A 14846-nucleotide genomic window follows, 5' to 3' on the forward strand; every position below is an offset into this window, starting at 1 on the left:
TGGCAGACCTATTAAACTAATACAATGCCCATTACAATTACTCAGGAAATTTAAAAAATTCCAATATGTGGGTCTCACTCTATACCAATTGAAACTGAAACTCTATGAATGGAATCCATGTAGTTATAATTTTTAAAAGCTCCCCATTTCAAGAGATCTAATGCCCAAGGAATGTTGAAAACCGTTGCTGTTCGTGAATGGTTTTTATACCATTATGATTCACTCATAAGTGTCATTCTAGTTATTTATATCACCCTTAGCATAATCTTAATCATCAATTAACCTCCAGAACATTTTTCTACATTCCATGAGGACTTTGGCTCTTGGATTAAAATTTTCCTCTTCACCTTCCAATATATTCACTCAACAAAAATGTATTGAGCACCAACTATTTGCCAGCTATTGTGCAATGCATTGAATATATAAAAAAATGACAAGTCTGTACAATCAAGAAGCTCAAAACTTACTGCAAGAGAAAGATATTTATAATTAGTACTATAAGTGTTTTAGTAGAGGAAAGCACAGAGGAAGGGCACCTAACTCAGACTGAGAATCTGTTGTAAGGGAGTTCTTCAGAGTAGGCTTCCCAGAAGGAAATCTGAAAATCTTCAAGAAAGCATTAAAGATGTATTTTAGGTGGGTGAATCATTATGTTGGCTTGTAGAGAAACATGAATCAGAGTGAGAACTTAGTGTGTAGGGATGTTAAGTAATTCATAGTAGCTGAAGCCTACCATGTGAAAGCTATGTCTTAATATGAACCTGAAGTGGCAGGATGCTTACAGATTATGAATGGCTTTCAATGCCATTCTAAGGAGTTTAGAATTTATTCTGTAGATTATTGAATAAACATTGGGTGGGATTTCCATGATTGGATTAGGCAAATTACTTGGACTGCAATTTAAAGAGTGAATTGAAATGATAAAGACTAGAGAAAAGGTATAGTTAGGAGGCTGTTGCAGAAGTCCAGATAAGGAATATGAAGGTTTAAATAAAGGTAGTGAGAATGAGAAGAAAAAATAGGCAGAAATGTTAATGATCTTAGTGGGGTGATGTCAGCATCATGGTGGAATAAGACATGCTTTGTTTTTTCCCTCTTCAACAACAAAAATTCAGCACTCATACGTGAACAGAAGTGGATTGAATCATACTTTAGACCAAATGGACCTAACAGATATATATGGGACATTCCACCAAACAGCAGCAGAATACACATTCTTCTCAAGTGCACATGGAGTGTTCTCCAGGATAGATCATATGATAAACCACAAAACTAGTCTTAGAAAATTTAAGAAGATGGAAGTCATACCAAGTATCTCTTCTGAACACAGTGATATGAAAGTAGAAATCAACAACAAGAGGAAAACTGGAAAATTAAAAATATATAGAAATTAAACAATGCACTCCTGAGCAAGAAATGAGTCAAAGTAGAAATCAAAAGGAAAATCAAAAAACATCTTGACACAAACAAAAATGGAAACACAACATACTGAAATTAATAGGATGCTACAAAAGCAGTTGAAAGAAGGAAATTTATCACAATAAATACCTACTTTAAGAAAAAAGAGACCTCAAATAAACAACCTAACATTGCACCTCAAATAACTAGAAAAAAGAATAAACTAAGCCCAAAGTTAGAAAGGAGGAACTATAAAGGTCAGAGCAGAAATAAGTGAAATAGAGACCAGAAAAACAACAGAAAGGATCAACAAAATTAAGAACTGGTGTTTCTGAAAAGACAAAGAAAATTATCTTTCAAAATTAAAGAGATAAAGACTTTCCCTAACAAACAAAGCTGAGCAAGTTCATCATTGCTAGAAATGCCAAATGGAGTTCTTCAAGCACAAATAAAATGATGCTAATTGAAATTGTGAAAGCATATGAATGTAGGTGTAAAACTCACTAGTAATGGTAAGTACGGAGTGAAGTTAAATTCTCTAATATTGTAATGGTTGTGCATAATTCACTTACAAACCTAGTTTAAAAGTTAAAAAAAGTATCAAAAGTAGCAATAACTACAATAATATGTTATTGGATGCACAATATAAAAATGTGTAAATTGTAACATTAGTAACCTAAAATGTGAGGAGGAGAGAGTAAAAGCATAAAGTTTATGTATTTTATCAAAGTTAAGTTGTTTCACCTTAAAGTAGGATGTATAAATAAAAGAAATTTTATGTAAGACTCATCATAACCACAAAGGAAAAACCTGTAGTGGTTACACAAAAGATTATGAAAGAGGAATCAAAACAAACGACTACAAAAAGGTGATCAAATCACAGAAGAAGACAGCAAGATAGGAAGTAAGGAAAAAAGGAAGTACAAATAGTCAGGAAACAATTAAAATAGCAATAGAAGTCAGCTGATAGCCTTATAGGGTTTCTTTTGTATGTAACTCATTGCCTTTCTCTTGCAGCTTTTAGGATTCTCTCTTTATCTTTAATTCTTGACATTTTAATTATAATATGTCTTGGTGTGGACGTCTTTGGATTTATCTTGTTTGGGACTCTCTGTGTTCCCTGTACCTGGATGTGTGTTTCCTTTCTTAGCTTAGGAAAATTTTCAGCTATTATTTCTTCAAATTGATTATCTTCCCCTTCATTTCTGTCTTCCCCTTCTGGGACACCTATAATACAGATGTTAGTGTGCTTCATGTTGTCCTAGAGTTCCCTTAGACTGTCCTAATTCTTTTATCTGTTCATCTAGTGTGATTTCCTCTAGGCTTTCTTCCAGCTCTCTGATCCATTCTTCTGCATCACGTACTCTGGTATTTAGCCCCTCTAGTGAATTTTTTATTTTCAGTATTGCATTCTTCATTTCTGATGTGTTTTGTTTATATTTTCCAATTATTTGTTGAAGTTCTCACTGAGTTCATCCATTCTTCTCCCAAGATCAGTGAGCATCTTTATGACTCTTAGTTTTTACTCTTTGTCAGGTAAATTTCTCTCTCTGTTTTGTTTAGTTATTTTTCTGAGGTTTTGTCCTGTTCCCTTGCTTGGAATGTATTCCTTTCTCTCCTAAATTTGCCTCTTTCTCTTTGCTTTTGTTTATGTATTAGGTAGATCTGCTATGTCTCCTTATCTTGGAGAGGTGGCCTTATGTAAGAGATGCCTTATGAGGCCCAGCAGTGTGCTTCCTTCTCATCACCAGTTCCAAATTTTCCAGGAGTACCCCCTGTGTGGGTTACATGGGTCCTTCTGTTGTGGCAGGGTTACTCTTCCTGCAGGTGCCCAGGAAGACTAGGCTGTCTCTCTGGCAGGCTGATTGTAATGCTCAGCCGTGTTTGTCTGCTACGGACCCTTCAGGCACTTTATCAAACATGAGAAGCCCCAGTACAATTGGATGCAAGGACTAATAGCACATTCTTGTTTCAGTTTGCCTGTTAAGTGATTAGGTACCCACTCTGGCTGGTTGCTAGGCTCAGGGGATTACAATTGCTCTACACCTCAAGACTGCAAGGACTGCAGCTGATTGGGGCCAGCCCCATTCTTGGGTGCACCCAATTGTTTCAGGCTCTGGTAGGTGGAGTCAATGCCCCACATGACTGTTTGAGAAGCACAAGTTGCTTCAACTGACAAGCCCCGTTGCTCACAGGGCCACACACCCCATCAATACAGTCATGCCCCATGCACACACCCTGAACCACTGAAGTGGATCCAGTCACCACCGACCCCCGCCCCTCCACTGCAGAGGCTCCACACAGTCCAGTAATGCAGGCCCTCCCCTCACATGTGCCCTTCCATGCAGAGGCAGACCCACCTGCCTGGCTTCAGAGGTTGCAGGCACCCCACTTATGTGGGCCAAGAAGTTGCCCGAGGGCTTGCTGTTGGGTGGGGCCAGTCCCTAGGGTGGGCTGCCTGCCCTAGCTGAGCTGGATGAAATCAGTGCTCTAGTGGGTGGGGCAGACCCCTGTGCTAACAGGCCAGGAAAATAACTCCAATGGCATCTGCCAGTGTCTGTCAGCATCCCAGTACGAGGTGACAATAATGGCTGCCACTAATGTCTCAATCCCTGGGGGGGTCTCCCCTCTCACTGAGATGCACCCAGAGCCTTTCAAGTGAGTCTCTCTTCACCAAAGGACTGTGCACCTTTATTCCTGGTGATTTTAGGTTGTTTCCCCAAAATGGGTGAATTTGTGTATGGGCCCTTTAAGAGCAGGATTTTTTCCCCTATGTCCAATAGCTTTCCTGGAGGTATTCCCTGTTGTAGTTGATAGCCAGAAAAGCCAGACAGTATGCCACTTGTCTCAGTTGTGCTGAGTCCACAAGTTGCTTATGGTGGTAATCCTTCCCTACTCATATGCTCCACTCCTCCAGGGAAGGCTTCATACCTTAAGATTGCTTCTGGCTAGCCATGAGGTGCTGCAGCTTGAAGGTGAAAGGTGGCTTTTTTCTCTCCAGAAAGGAATTGCTGCCACTTCCACCTTACTCAGCACAGTCTCTTGTTGAGAGGGTTCTATTTATCCAGTTTTCAATTCTCTCTAAGGGGTAATTGTTCCGAGAGTAGTTGTAAATGTGTTGTGTCCATGGCAGGAGGTGAGTTCAGAGTCCACCTATGCCACCATCTTCACACTGTCTCTCCTAGTATTTCTTATAGGGACGATCTACTAATAATAAACATTCATAGCTTTTGGATATCTGGGAATTTCCTAATGTCTCCATAATTTTTAAAAGTCTCAGTTGATGGGTTTTTTTTTTCTTTCACTCTTTTAAATACATTATCCCATTGCCTTCTGGCTGCAAGATTTCTGCTGTAAAATTCACTGATAATCTTATTGAGGATCCCTTGTACATGACAAATCATGTTTCTCTTGCTGCTTTCAAAATTCTCTGTCTTTGCATTTTTATATCTTGATTATATTGGGTCTAGGTGTGGCTTTTTTGGGCTTTGTCTTACTTGGAGTTCACTGAAGTCTTCCCTTTATATATCCATCTTCTTTCAAAATTGGGAATTTGTAGCTATTAATTCTTCAAATAAGATCCGTGCTCCTTTCTCTCTTCTAGTTTTGGCATTCCCATAATGCATATATTGGTCCATTTGATGATATTATATTAGTCCCTTAATATTTGTTCACTTTTCATCATTCCTTTTTATTTTCTCCTGCTCAGCCTCCATAATTTTGAATATCCTGTCTTTAAGTCGTCTGATTCTTTCTTCTACTTTATCATGGAATCTACTATTGAACTTCTCTAGTGAATTTTTCAATTCAGTTGTTGTATTTTTCAGCTCCAGAATTTCTGTTTCGTTTCTTTTTATAATTTATATCTCTTTGTTGAAGTCATCGTTTGGTTCCTGTATTGTTTTCTAATTTTCTTTACTTCTCTGTGTTTCTCTTTAGTTCTTTGAGCATCTTTAAAACTGATATTTTAGAGTTTTTTTCTAGTAAGTCTGATGTCTGTGTTTCCTTAGGAATTGTTTCTGCCAATTTATTTTCTTCCTTGAGTATGACATTTTTTCCTGTTTTTTGGTTTGCCATGTGATTTTTTAAATGAGCATTTAAAAAAAAAACAGTTCTCCCAGGATTGGCATACTGGCTCTGTGCCAGGACAGTTCTCCATTTATTAGCTGGCTGTTATCTAAGTGTTGATATCAGCAGGTTGTGAAGTCTTAAGGTCATTCCAAGTCTTTTCTAAATATGTGTTGCCTGCACATGTGTGTGCTTTTGTATGCCTTTGTGTCAATTTTACAATTTCCCCATATACACTCCTGCTTTTGTACTTATTATTTTTCCCAAGAGTCTCACAGTGGCTTCTCCTCCATGCCACAGATGTTTTATTGTATGTATCTACTAACAATCTCTAGACCCAGGAATCTGCAGGTCTGTATGCCCCCTGAAGATTTTATGAGCAGTGTCCACTGCTTTCTGCCACTTTTCACAATCCGAGATCTATATTATACCACTTTCATCTCTTAATTTCTGAGTTAGGCAAAACAGAGACTAGTCTTTCAAGCAGCCCCCAAACCAGTGATAACTTTGAAAGATAGGGTATGTACTGCTCCCTCATGTTTGAGAAAGTGAATTTGCAACTGGATTGCCACCTCCTTGAGACAAAGACAACAGTGCATCAATGAAGCATGGGCCAAAGATGAGTAAATATTCCATTAAATTTTTACATTTTTCAGTGTGGCTGTTTCTTAATTGAACATTCACTTGATTGTTCTAGACTTTGACTATTTTCCAGAGCTCCTATTAAATTATTTAGCCAGTATCCAGTTGTTTTTTGATGTTTTCATGGGGTAATAAAGGTGTGGGTCTTCCTAGCCTTCCATTTCCCTGATGTTCTACTTAATTTTCAAAGAGGACTTTCCTTATACCCTTACGTTAGGGACCATTTAGAGCTTTAGGGATTCCTTAAAAATGTCATGCCAGGTTTCATCACAAAGTAAGACAATCTTTCAAACTACTATCTTCTACCAGGAACTGGTAATAATCTATTATAGTCCCTTCCAGAAGAAACGCATTTGGGGGCAAGACAGACATGGGCTTATGACTTGGTAGTGTCTCCTACTAGATAGTTATTTGTTATTTTACCCCTCTCTCTCTTTGCCTCAATTTCCTTGTCTGAAAATTGATATCATTATAATACTACAATTCTCACTGCATAGGATTAATGGAAGAATTAAATTGGATAATATATTCAAAATGTTTAGCACACATCCTGCTACATAATAAGTGCATGAATAATCACTAATATTTTTAAAAATCAGGTTATGTTTGTCACTGGTCAATCTGTTACCACTCATTTTTAGAGAAAAAATAAGATATGGGTCAAATTGTACAACCTTAGAATAGATTCTAGGCTACAGATTCTTCTTTGGAATAATTTTCACAATACCATGATTATAATAAAATTAGGCAGGAAGATAATTCCAATCTCCAAAAGTATTAGCCATGATTGCATTCTAGCAAACTTTCCTTTTAATATTTACTTTAGTAACTTCATACAGACAAGTTGTATTTTCTGTACTACAGTAAGGAATACTTGAAACTGTTGATCAGTTAATACCAGAAAGACCAACCTGTTTTAAATGACCCTTCTACTTGGTAGGTGTTTACCAACATTTTTGTGATCAATCTTAAATAAATCCAACATGTGAAAACATTTAACTACAGGGAGGGAAATTTTGAAATTATCTCATTGCAGTCTCCTCACAGAAATCTTCTCATGTTTTATTAAATACTCTTACAAGAATCATCCCTTTGGAGAATATTTCCTTACCTTTTGAAAATTTAATTAACAGTGTTTTTTACTTTGCTATCTAATGTCCCATATATGTGTCTTTTAATTAGTCATATAATTAAAAATAATGTAATTTAATATATGTTTTATTTCTGCTGTGGAATCTTAGAAACTGACCTACTGCCAAATTCAGTTTTGAAATGAATAAATTAGCTCATTTTATGTCAGAGAAAGAGAGTGAGGGCTTGCTAAAGATATACATTATTAGTATAGTTATAAATAGTAACAATAGGCCAGCCATACTCTTTTTTTTTTTTTTTGAGGAAGATTAGCCCTGAACTAACTGCTGCCAATACTCCTCTTTTTGCTGAGGAAGACTGGCCCTGAGCTAACATCCATGCCCATCTTCCTCTACTTTATATGTGGGACGCCTACCACAGCATGGCTTTTGCCAAGTGGTGCCATGTTGGCACCCAGGATCCGAACCAGCGAACCCCAGGCTGCTGAGAAGCAGAATGTGTGCACTTTGCTGCGTCACCACGCTGGCCCCCAGCCATACTCTTATATCTAGCATTTTTTAATTAGAATTTACCTTCATAGTCATTATTACCCACTTATTGATCTTTTTGTCCTACATGTTTTTCCTGTTGTTTTTCAAGATTATTTTCCCTTCCCTCAGTAGTTCACTTATATAAATGACATTATATTCACAGAAACTTTCAGAAGTAGAGATTAATTGTAGAACTCCGGGATCATGAGAATCTGGCTAAAGCCAACATTTCTAAATCCAGTTCTAACTCCCTTAGGGGAAAAAAACCACAGTCAATTCTAGGAGAAACAAGGTACTTTTCATGACTTGCTATATTCATTCTGGACCAATAAGATACCACTTATGAACTGGGAAGAGTTCCAACCAATGCACATTCTTTAGTATGCAAGACGATCCCACGGACATGATGAGAGGAAAAATACAACTGGAGAAGTTATGCAGTAAGAGAGGACCTATGTCTCTTTTTGCTTTTTATTCTGAATAAAAATAAACTCTCAACCAGCTTCACATTTATGCTTCAAATAATGAGCCTCTTTAGAAATGTGAATCCCATCCTTCATTCTCCCAAAATCTATCAACTAGAGACTTTTCAAATTGTGAATGGAAGAAAATCATTTCAATTATTTCACTTAAAATAGGATGAAAGATAAAAACAGTTTTATTTTTACCTTTTCCCAAGATACTCAAATATTGTTCAGCTAATAAAAATGACAAGTCTAAACTTATGAATGAGAATCTTCATGAAAAGGACATTATGAATACTTATTATCTGAAGGTTAGGGGTAAGCGTGCCTCTTTCTTTGTGAACACAGGTCAATGTTTTTTAAATTTCACATTGGGAATAATCTCTAAAACACAGTCTCACAATATTTTGCATTCATTTAAAAGTGAAGTGTATTTTATTTGTCTCCTTGCCAACATTTTGAAGTCTCCCTCCCAGGTTCCTGTCCTTTTTTAAGAGTCCCTTAGGATTGCTTTGATGCTCCTCAAATGAAATATTCTACACCCTAGAAGACATGAGATTGTCAGAATTGGACTCTTTCCCAGAAAGAAGATTTTTGGAGGGAGAAAAATTTAAATAGAACTATATCCACTCTATCCTGAGCTGGCATTCCTATCATCAATATTTTTAGAAACTGCTGGCAAAAACAATATTTACAGTACCAAACCTGCATTACTAAAGCAAGCATCATAACTTCCAAAAGTAAAAATATCATCTTTTCAACAACCTTTCCTTCCTAATGTCACACTTTGCCCCAATAATTTGTGGGTGAATGATCAGTGTTCTGTTATAATCAGGGAACAAAATAATCCAGACCTACAAGTAAAATGTTACCTTTATCTAGCCCACTGGCTCTATTAATAATAACAACAAAAATATCTATAGCCCTTTCCTTATATACAGTTTTCTTCTCAATTTCAGAGAATACTCTGGTCAATGACCAAAAATATTAAACAAAATTTATAGTTGTATTTTTTAATTAAATGTGACCAGCTTTAATCCTCAATAAGGGTGTGTAAAGTGATAAATGCTTGTAAAACTGTTTTGAGGTCTGTTTTAAACCTGAGAGAAAGTGTTACATTATATTAAACTAACGGAGGTAGCAGGCATAGTACAAAAGGCAATGGACTAGGCAATGAGAAGCCTCGGTTCTAACTTAATTCCAAATCCAGTTACTTACTGGCGTTATAACTTTGGGAAAGCAACTTACCCTATCTGACTTTCAGTTTACCAATTTGTAAAATGAGGATACTTATATGTTCAATGTCTACCATATGTGTTTGCTATGAGGATTAAATGAGGTAGTGTATGAGAAAGCACTAATGTGTATGGAGGTAATCATTATTATTATTTATACAACAAACAAATGGTTTGATTTACAAGGGGTTGTTAGTTGTGTTCAAATGTTATCACCAACTGAAAAAGGGATATATTTTCGATGGTAGATTTCAAAAAAGTCGGTTTTTTGGCCCTGTCTTTGATTCATCGTACAAATGCCATTTAGCCATTGTCTCACTCTGTATCCATTTCCTTACTCAGAAAATAGGACTAATATTTATCACTCTGGTCACTATGAAACAGTTTTCACAATGGGATTTCAGAGAGTAGGTTGCATGATACTAAAAGATCAGCCTGAAATGTGAAAATTTTGTCAATCAGCCAGAGTTTTTCTCACCGACACCAGTAACAACAGGTTTTGTTAATGATTTCACAAAATTGATTAGTTACTTTTGGTTATCTGTAGTGAAATCCCAGTACTGTGTATGAAGTGTTACTATTTAGAATGAATGGATTTGCATTTTAGCCTCTGGTCTCCAATAGCTAGTGTCAGACTGCCCTCTGCAGCTCTCAGAGAAAGATCACATTTGCTTATGTTGTTTACGTTGAAGCAAGTGGAAACACTAAACTATTTATTTGAAAAATCAAGTATAAATCGGGATACTGAGAAATTATCTCTTAATCCACATTTTCACTTTTGTTTTTCACCAAAGTTCCACACACACACACTTGAAGCAACTTGGCACCCTGAATGTTCCCACTGTTTTCTGTTTTCTGTTCATTGTAGTCCTGTCTGTGGTTCCTCTCACTACCTAATTCAGACCCTGGCCTCGTCTCAGCCTCCATCATCACATGGCATACTCTCCCTTTCTGTGTGTGTCTGTGTCCAAATGTCCCTCTTCTCATAAGGATACCAGTCATTGTATTAGGGCCCAACATAATCCAGCATGACCTCATTTTAACTTGATTACGTCTGCATAGATTCTATTTCCAAAGAAGGTTAAGTTCACAGGTACCAGGTGATGGGACTTAAGTATATCTTTATGGGGGACACAATTCAACTCACAGCAATGGGCACTGGAGATTTTCGCTATTTAAGGATATAGCTCTGGGGCCAGCCCAGTGGCCGAGTGGTTAAGTTCTAGCACTCCATTTCGGTGGCCCGGGGTTTCGCTGATTCAGATCCCAGGCATGGACATAGCACTGCTTGTCAGGTCATTCGGAGGCCACGTCCCGCATAGCACAACCAGAGGGACTCACAACTAGAATATACAGCTATATACTGGGGGGTTTTGGGGAGAAGAAAAAGAAAAGAAGATTGGCAACAGTTGTTAACTCAGGTGCCAATCTAAAAAAAAAAAAAGGATATAGCTCCTATAATTAATTCCTCTTCTAAATCATTTTTTTCTTTTTTATTCCCCAGCTTTACTGAGATAAAATTGACACATAACATTGTGTAAGTTAAAGGGGTACAATGTGTTGATTTGATGCACGTATGTATTGCATAATGATTACCAAAGTAGGGTTAGTTAATACCTCTATCACATCACAAAATTACTATTTTTTTTTGTGGTGAGGACATTTAAAGTCTACTCAGCAATTTTCAAGTATATAATACAGTATTGCTAACTATAGTTACCACGCTGTATATTAGATCCTCAGAACTTATTCCTGTTATAACTGGAACTTTGTACCATTTAACCAACATTCCCCCTCCCCCAGTCCATGGCAACCACAGTTCTACTATCTGTTTCTATGAGCTGGGCTTTTAGATTTCACGTATAAATGAGATCATACAGTATTTGTCTTTCTCTGTCTGACTTATTTCAATTAGCATAATGCCCTCAACATCCATCCATCTTGTTGCAAATGGCAAGATTTCCTTCTTTCTCATGGCTGAGTTATATTACATTATATATCACATCTTCTTTATCCATTTGTAGACTGACACTTAGATTGCTTCCATAGCTTGCTATTGTGAAAATGCTGCAATGAACATAGGAGTGCAGATATCTCTTTGATGGAATAATTGAATTTCCTTTGGATATATACCCAGAAGCAGGGCTGCTCTATCATATGATAGTTCTATTTTTAACTTTTAAAGAACCTTCATCCTGTTGTTCATAGTGGCTGTACCAATTTATATTTGTGACAAGAGATCACAAGCGTTCCTTTTTCTCCACAACATTGCCCACACTTATCTCTTCTCTTTTTGGGAAGAGCCATTCTAACAGGTGTGAGGTGATATCTCATTCTGGTTTTGATATGGATTTCCCTGATGATTAGCGATGTTGAACATCTTTGCATGTAACTGTTGATCATTTGTATGCCATCTTTGGAAAAATATGTATTTAGTTCCTCTGCACATTTCTAAATCAGAATTTCTTTGCTATTGAGTTGTATGAATTCCTAAAATATTTTAGATATTAACACCTGTCAGATAATTTGATTGCAAATATTTTCTCCCATTCTATGTGTTGCCGTTTCATTCTATTTTATTTTATTTTTAAAGATTGGCACCTGAGCTAACAACTGTTGCCAATCTTGCTTTTTTTTTTCCTACTTTTGTCTCCCCAAACCCCTCCTGTACACAGTTGTATATATCTGAGTTGCACGTCCTTCTAGTTGTGGGATGTGGGACGCCGCCTCAACGTGGCCTGACGAGCGGTGCCATGTCCGCGCCCAGGATCCGAACCCTGGGCCGACGCAGCGGAGCACGCAAACTTAACCACGCAGCCTTGGAGCCTGCCCCGCCTTTTCATTTTATTGAGTGTCCCTTGGCTGCACAGAAATTGTTAAGTGGTGTGGCTCCACATGTTTGTTTTCACTTTTTTCACCTGTGCTTTTGGCGTCATATCGAAAAAATCAATGTCAAGAAGATATCAAGGAGCTTTTTCCCTGTGTTTTCTTCTAGGAGCTGTAGTTTCAGTTCTTATGTTCAAGTCTTTAATCTATTGAAAGTTAATTTTCGTGATTTGTGTAAGATAGGGATCCAAATTTATTCTTTTGCATGTGCATATCCAGTTTTCCTAGAACCATTTATTGAACAGATTATCGTTTCATTATTGCACATGCTTGGTGTCCTTGCAAATGATTAGTTGGTCATATATGCATGGGTTAATTTCTGTGTTCTTAATTCTGTTACATCAGTCTACGTTTTTGTTTTTATGTAGGTACCATACTGTTTTGAATACTATAACTTTGTGAAATCAGTTTACAATCAGGAAGTTTGATGCCTCCTTTTTGATTCTTCTTCCTCAGGAATGTTTTGGCTATTCAAAGTTTTTTCTGGTTCCATATGAATTTTAGAATTGTGTTTTCAATTTCTGTGAAAAATGCCATTGAAATTTTGGTCAGGATTGCATTTAATCTATAGATGGTTTTTGGAAGGATGGACATTTTAACAATATGAATTTTTATAATCCATGAACATGGCATATCTTTTATTTGTGTCTTCTTTACTTTTTTCATCAAAGTTTTATTGTTTTCAGCATACAGATCTTTAACTTCCTTTCTTATATATATTCCTAAGTATTTTATTGTTTTTAACTATTGTGAAGGAGATTATTTTCTTTTTTTATTTTTAAGATTTTTTTTTTTGAGGAAGATTAGCCCTGAGCTAACTACTGCCAGTCCTCCTCTTTTTGCTGAGGAAGCCTGGCCCTGAACTAACATCCTTGTCCATATTCCTCTACGTTATATGTGAGATTCCTACCACAGCATGGCCTGCCAAGCAGTGCCATGTCAGCACCGGGGATCCGAACCTGCAAACCCCAGGCTGCAGAGAAGCGGAATGTGGGAACTCAACCGCTGTACCACTGGGCCAGCCCCAAGATCTTTTTTTATTTAGTATAGAAACACAACTGATTTATGTATGTTGATTTGGTATTTTGTGACTTTACTGAATTAATTGATCAGTTCTAAAAGTTTTTGGTGAATCTTTAGAATTTTTTATATATAAAATCATATCATCTGCAAATGGCACATTTTTACTTATTTCTTTCTATTTGAATGCAGTTTATTTATTTTCTTGCCTAATTGCTCTGGCTAGGATTCTATTACCATGTTGAATAGGACTGGCAAGAGGGAACACACTTGTCTTTTCCTGGTCAAAGAGGAAAAGCTTTCAACATTTCACCATTGAGTATAACATAAGCTGTGGGCCTGTCATATATGGCCTTTGTTACATTGAGCTACATTTCTTCTATAGCCAATTTGTTGAGAGTTTTTATGATGAAAGATTGTTGTATTTTGCCAAATGCTTTTCTGCATTTTGAGATAATCATATGATTTTTATCTTTCATTCTATTAACGTGGGGTGTCACATTTACTGATTTACATATGTTGAACAATCCTTACATCCCATGGATTAATCCCATGTGATTATAGTGTATAGTCATTTTAATGTGCAATAATTCAGATTGCTAATATTTTGTTGAGGATTTTTGCATCTTCATTCATCAGGGATCTTGGCCTGCATTTTCCATTCTTGTAGTGTCCATATCTGGCTTTGGTATCAGAGAAATTCTGGCCTCATAAAATGTGTTTGGTATTATTATCTCCTCTGACTTTTTTGGAGGTGTTTAAGAAGGATTGACATTAGTTCTTCTGTAAATGTTTGGTGAAATTCACCAGGGAGGCCATATGATATTGGGCATTTATTTGTTGCGAGATTTTTAATTACTGAAACAATCTACTTACTTATTATTGGTTACTTCAGATTTTCTATTTCTTCATGATTCAGTATTGGTAGGTTGTATGTTTCTGGGATTCATCCATTTCTTATAGGTTACCAAATTTCTTGACATGTAATTCATCATAACAGTCTCTTATGGTCCTTTGTATGTCTGTAAAATTGGTTGCTGTAATGTCTCCTCTTTCATTTATAATTTTATTTGTTTGAATCTTCTCTTACTTTTAGTCTAGCTAAAGGTTTGTAAATTTTATTTATTTCTTTCAATAAACCAACTCAGTTTTATTGATCTTTTCTGTTGATTCCTGGCCATAATTTCATTTATTTCTGCTCTGATCTTTATATTTCCTTCTTTTTAAGTTTGAGCTTAGTTTATTTTTCTTTCCTAGTTGCTTGAGATGTGAAGTTAGGTTGTTATTTTGAAATTTATCCTTTTTCCTAATGTAGGTGTTTATTGTGATAAATCTCCTTCTTAGGATTTCTTTTGCAGCATCCCATAAGTTTTGGTATGTCATGTTTTCATTTTCATTTTTATCAAGGTATTTTTTTATTTCCCTTTCAACTTCTTTGACTTGGTTGTTCAGGAGTGTGTTGTTTAATTTTCACATATTTGTGAATTTTTCACTTTTGTTCTGTTATATAT

The sequence above is a fragment of the Equus caballus genome, chromosome X, assembly GCF_041296265.1.
Source record: "Equus caballus isolate H_3958 breed thoroughbred chromosome X, TB-T2T, whole genome shotgun sequence".
Classification (NCBI taxonomy): Eukaryota; Metazoa; Chordata; class Mammalia; order Perissodactyla; family Equidae; genus Equus; species Equus caballus.